The 6,180-nt window shown below is 42.0% G+C and overlaps 1 long non-coding RNA gene across 1 annotated transcript; it reads left to right on the forward strand.

The window, feature by feature from the left end:
* Window positions 1-2,373: 2,373 nt before the first annotated feature.
* On the forward strand, window positions 2,374-5,508 carry LOC112847547 (uncharacterized). Its single transcript, XR_003221137.1, has 3 exons — window positions 2,374-2,514; window positions 5,173-5,264; window positions 5,375-5,508. It is a non-coding gene; the product is annotated as an uncharacterized LOC112847547 (long non-coding RNA).
* The last annotated feature ends 672 nt before the right edge of the window (window positions 5,509-6,180 follow it).

Raw genomic sequence — 6,180 nt, forward strand, 5'->3', positions numbered from 1 at the left:
TTCTTTAATTTCAGCTACATTTCCATTTACAAAGATGCTCAGAGTGTCAGAGGGACAGAGTGTCTTTCATTTATTGCCCGCCGGCCTCGGTCTGTGGAACAAAGAGCAGGAACAACAGCGCATATGTGCAAACAGCTCGTTCACGGGCGCTGCTGCTCAATGAGCTGAACTGAAGCGTGACGAGCACGGTGAGGGGAGGTCAGCCGCTCGAGCCGAGCTGGGAGACAGCACATTTCTACGAGTAAGAAAAATAAAATCCTGAAACTGAGCATTGAACGTGAAGCCATGCAGGAAGAGCTGAACATTTAATTATTCACACGAAGCTTCATGAGTCACATCATTAATGCCACTTCATGTTTTTCAGTGATGAAATGAAGAATGGCTCGCATTTATTCTCGTCATTCAGAAGTCTTTTATTGCATGACCCCCCCAACCCGCTTCGCGACACCACATTGAACTGAAGCAGACTTAGAAGCTGAGAAAACCTGCTGAAGCTGATAATGTTCACCATGTTCACAGCTTCTCCAACATTTACTCATCCAGCAGCAAAGTCGCTTTTGGTTAATTTTGTTTTGTTTTGGATTTTAATGTCTGTTTTCTGCCTCTGTAAAGCACTTTGTGATTTTTATCTTGAAAGGTGCTATATAAATAAAATTTTACTTACTTTACTTACTTACAAAGTCCCAGGTTTGCAGATACGTGATTAGAAGTCAGAGACTGGACTGCATCCCTAATGTTGCAGTTCCTCATTTAAATGAAGCCCATTCCAGACTTTCCATTAGTGTGAACCATCTGATGATCAGAGACTACCATCAACTCCGGCTCTTTATTCTCACCATTGGTTTGTGCCAACACGACAGCCTCTTCCATTAGACCCAAACAAAGTGCGTGTGGTTTGGTGCCTGATGTGGCTGTGTTAGTTTCTGCAGGGAGCTCATGGACTTCAAATGGAGTGCTCAAGGAAGGAGAGGAAGAGTTACTCAAATCAAGGCACAGTGTAAAGTCTCTGTGTGGCTTCACTCAATGTGCACAAAGGGCTCTGCAACATCACAATCTGGGTTTCATCTGTTTTTCACCAGATTTTTCAGTGTGTCTGTCTGTCTTGCATTACTTTTGTGATTTGGTAAATGAAAAATGAAAGTGAATTACTGGATGTATTTCTGGATTTTGCAGAAACTTTGGCTGTGAGTCAAATTCTTTCCTTTGACTTTAATAAATACCTGCAGGCTCCTACAGCATGCAGAAACTCCCCAGAGCAAGCATGCAGCACAGATGTATTAATACATGCAGTCAGAATATAAAACAGCATATACTGTTTTATATTCTTCATCTACCCACCATACTGGTCAGCTGATTTCAGGTTGATACGACTAATTTGTTTTACCCTGTAAAGTCAAGTGGATCACATTTGATGCGTGAGTTTCTGAGACCTCTACATCACCTGTGTGATTTATTTTACTCTGGAAAACCTAAATAAAATGCACAATACATCCTTTATGAGATAAATTATATAAATTAAACAAAAATGGCAGCTGTAGCAAATATGATACAAATTAAAACTCCTGATATTTAATTTCTTTTTCTTTTTTACATTTTCCAGAAGGTTCAATAAACACTCAAATTTTAAAATCTTTGAATTTCCTAGCAATAATTTCTCAATAAATTCTTCAGAGATGATGGTGTTATCCTGGGGGGAGGGGAGGGGCACCCTGACCTCCACACATCCCCCATCAACTTCACCTTATATCAGCCGTCAGCTGCCTCTCACTGGTTTGATTTGCCTTGGCTTGATTTTGGATAGCACAGCTGAAACTTGAGTTTTGTGTGGATATTGTTTGATCAGTCACTCATTCTTCATGTGCGCTGTTAGCAGATTACACTAACAGCTCCACTTAGTAACTCTGTGTCATTAGGTCCAACACAAACTGCTGAATTAACCCTCTAAATGTGACCCTACAGCGTCAGCTCGAGGCACTTTAAGTAAAATCTCTGCGGTGTTACAGGGAGATACTCGGCAGCAGCAGCCTGGTGCTGTACTTCACCAAGTACAAGAACAAAGGTAAACAGGAGATAGTCAGGACTCCTCCCCCGGGGTCTGAATTACTCGAGCCACGTTTGGCTATGAACACACAACTAGCAAAACAAAAAAGTAAAACTTAGTTAATAAACCCAAAATGAATCTGCTTGTGTTTCCATAATCACACAGTGTTTTGCCCCTCCTGGGTTCTCATATTCAGAGCTCTCTCCTCATGACTGAGCATCCTGGAGTTTTGAAGTGTTCATCAAAGACGGTTTGATTTCTCACTGATTACCATCGTTTCATAAGCAAAACAGTTCAAAGAAATAATTGGAAGCCTAATCGATGATGGAAATAATTTGGTTTTATTTGCTCAGCTGGGCTGAAACTAAAAGCTCCTGACGGATCTGAGGCGGAGCCGGTTTGTGCCACAAATAGCAGCAGAGTCGCTTTCAGAGAGGAAAACAAATGACCAGCAGCAGGAAATCAGACAGCAGGTAGAGGGGGAGCTGAGGCAGACTGTAATGTGCACAAAATAAATTGGTCGTGTCTTCACCTAAATATGAGACCGCCTGACATTGGTAAGTAGGTTGTGCTAAAACTAGCGGGCCCTGAAGGAAGGCAGCACTGCGTCCCGCCGCTCGCCGTCTGAAGGAGGAAATGAGGGAAGTCCGGGGAGACGGCCGAGCAGAGGCGCGGCATAATTGGCTGACTGGTGGTTTTTATAATAGAAGTGAGAAAGCCTTTGTGCAACCTGAGAGAGATCACATGCTGATTGGAAAGAACTGGGCCTTGTCTTTGAAAAATACCCTCTGATAGACTCAAAGTAAAGACGTGGTGGGCGAGGGGTGATCACGTCCCCATTACAGGAAACAGGAATGCACGTTTCAGCTCGAGTCTTCATGTTCTTATCTGAGGGGCAATCTGCACAACCTGAAGAGTCCTCGGAGAACAATTAGGACAGCGAGCGTTCTGCACGTTAGATTTAAAGCTTCAGGAAGCACAGAGACTTTAATCTACTGAAGGGCTGACACCATTTTCAGCCTGCCGGCACTCGCTCGCTCCAACCGCTCCTGTTAACAGTCAAGATCCACAATGGCTCCAGTGCAAGCAGTGAAGGGCACAGTCTGCAGCCCTTATGAGGGTTTTATATGGAAGTACTCTGACTCTGAGTCCAAATTACACAAATCTGTGTTTCTTAATAATAATATGCCCAAAGAATGAAAATTTGAACCAAATACTGAGAAAAAATCTAAAAGATAACATGAGAGGATAAAGAAATGTTAAAATGATGTCACAAAGATGACACAGGAGTAGAAAAATGATTTCTTTCTCTGTGACTTTACACATTTATTTCTTACTCTCAGACATGCTGACAGATTTCTTTCATTCACTGAAGAAGCATTTCAGTCTTTTTAAATATTGTTTTATTATTTATGTAATATGAAATGTATTTTATTTTTTATGACATGCAGCTGAATTTCTGTATCATGTAGAAAACCTGAGATGTGCTGCTGAGCTGTCGAATATCTCAGAGATTAAATGTGTAGTTAAAGTTTGTGACACTGATTAAAAAAAGCTCTGTATGATGTAAAATGAGTTTGATGTTCCTGCTTTAAGCAGCTCATCTGCATCCACCTCCTCTCCCAGCATCGTCCTCTGTCACACCAGCCCCCTGCACGTCCTCCTTCACTACATCCATGAACCTCCTGTGTTGGAGGGTTTGAACGTGAGGAAGAATGCAACAATAAAGGGGCCGTGAGAGAAGAGTGAACCTTTCCTTTAAGAAATCCTGCTGTGTGGAGGAAAGCCAGCTCTATTTTCCTGCCTTTTCCTCCGATGATGATGATGATGATGTTTCACTGTGAGCCACATGAAGAATGTCTTCAGCTCTTCTGTTATGCTTGGAGAGGACTTCATGAAGGGAAGACACATTTATAATCACCAGCCTTCAGTCTGTCATGAATGCTCACTTCAGGCTCTTCAGACTCGTTTTCCACACACTCCGTCTCCCTGAGGCTCCGAGGACATTATCACATGTGGGGACGTACAGTATTTACACTCAGATGTGGCCTCAGCATACGGCTGCTGGTGCATTAAGAACTCAGCGTGCTGCTCGTGTTCTGGCACAAACTCCCTGGCACAGTTTCAACTTCACTTAGAAACGACGGTGAAGGAAGTGTCGTACTCGTGTTTCCTGCTGCACATGCACAAGGTTTAGTCAGTTATAGGACCCCAACAGCCTGCTGTCATCTCTCAGTCTTCAGATACTGTAGGAGCTAAAAATATGCAGTTTAATTTAAGAGTTTCTGTTCAACGTACGCATGATTTATACTGTGATCACTAACAGTGCTGTATTAGGGCCGCGATGAGTAAGAAATAAATAACAGAACCTGCACTGACTAAGATTATAAAGTCAGATATTTACTAGAAAAAACTCAGAGATTAGTCACAAATTTATGAGAAGAAATACTGAAAATACTATGTGTGTGTGTGTGTGTGTGTGTGTGTGTGTGTGTGTGTGTGTGGACCACACAGAGAAAGGTCTGCAGGTTTTCAGACTGTGGTGGGAGTGCAGACAGTGTGACAGAACATTTCAGGTTGCTTAAGTTAAACTTATTTAATAAGGAGCAGGATTTTAAATTGTCGGTTTAACAGGGAGCCAATGAAGAGAAGCCAATATTCGCTCTAATAGGATATGATGGTCGACAGTATCAAACGCTGCACTGAGGTCTAGCAGGACAAGCACAGAGATGAGTCCACTGTCTGAGGCCATAAAAAGATCATTTGTAACCTTCACTAAAGCTGTTTCTGTGCTGTGATGCCAGCTTGACGGGGGCAGAGACGACTATTAGAGACAGGTTGATCATAAGATCAGTTAATATCATCATAATTTGGGGCTTTTCCAGCTCATTACTGGAACCAGAAGCAAGATCACATTTAGCGTGTTGTCATCTTCACTTTGGAGACTTTCAGTACTTTTAAATATTGATGCCATGATTCTGCTGTTTGATGATCTGTGCTTTCTTAATTTCTTCATGTGCTTCATATTTACACTCTGTCTGCTGTAATTCTGTTAAACCAGCAAAGATAATTTGTCGGTGGCATTATTCACTTTCTAACCAATCTCCAAACAACATTCTCCTGCATTTTAGCACGAGTTTGGAATCACAGCATCACTTCAGGCTCTTTAAATATCTCCTACCTGTGGATCCCGAAGCTCTTTTTTAAAGTTTAAACTTCTGTGGTGAGACAGCTGAACATGTAATCCTGATGCTTCTCCTTGATCTGCTAAAACTCAACATCGACCTCTAACTGCTGATACATCTGCCTGCCTAACTCCACCTGCTCTGACAGGATCTGTAGAGATCATCATGGCAGCTGAGGTGATGTTAAAGCACAGGCGTCAGCCCTGGCTCCACATGGACACAGCGGGCTGGGGATCTGATCCCTACAGAGAGCAGCTTGATGAAGAGGAAAGAAGACCAAACAGGACTGAATAACATTTTTTTTTTATCAGGTAACTCAGTGTTCTGACTAAAGTAATCACAGAAATGACACATTTCACTCGGGTGTTTTATTTTTGCTCAGGAGCTGTTGATGCGGCACACCGATGCAAATGCAGACGCTCGTCTTCAACCGAGTGCACCTTGCACACTCTGACAGGCGCTGCAGCTGAAATCTGATTTCATCCTCAAAAAAGAGACTGAAGCTGCCTGATGGAGCATGTTCGGGAGGCTGTATGTTATGGATGGGTCTTACTTTGCACTGACAATAAAGTTACACTGAATACAAAATCAGACTCACTCAGGAAAACTTTATTAAGACTGACTCTGTCAAGCATCACAGCAGCAACAGAAAACAAAAAACTTTAATATGGAATCCAAATCAAACCGTATAAATCATAAATGATCTTCATACGTTCTCCAAAAATACTCATCCCTGAAAATGCCACAAGATTCATTATAATCAAGTAACAACCATAATAAATCAAAATTAATTATCAGTCTCTACTGGAAAGAGTGTGTTACCTCTCAGTTACAGCACTGACAAGTCACATAGAGTAAATCCCAGCAGCCAAGCAGTTTACAGTCTGGATCCACAGTCTGTATGTGAGCCTCACTCAGACACAAGTACCTGCTAATCAACAATATCTAATTAAA

The sequence above is a fragment of the Oreochromis niloticus genome, linkage group LG7 (assembly GCF_001858045.2).
Source record: "Oreochromis niloticus isolate F11D_XX linkage group LG7, O_niloticus_UMD_NMBU, whole genome shotgun sequence".
In the NCBI taxonomy this organism is placed as follows: domain Eukaryota; kingdom Metazoa; phylum Chordata; class Actinopteri; order Cichliformes; family Cichlidae; genus Oreochromis; species Oreochromis niloticus.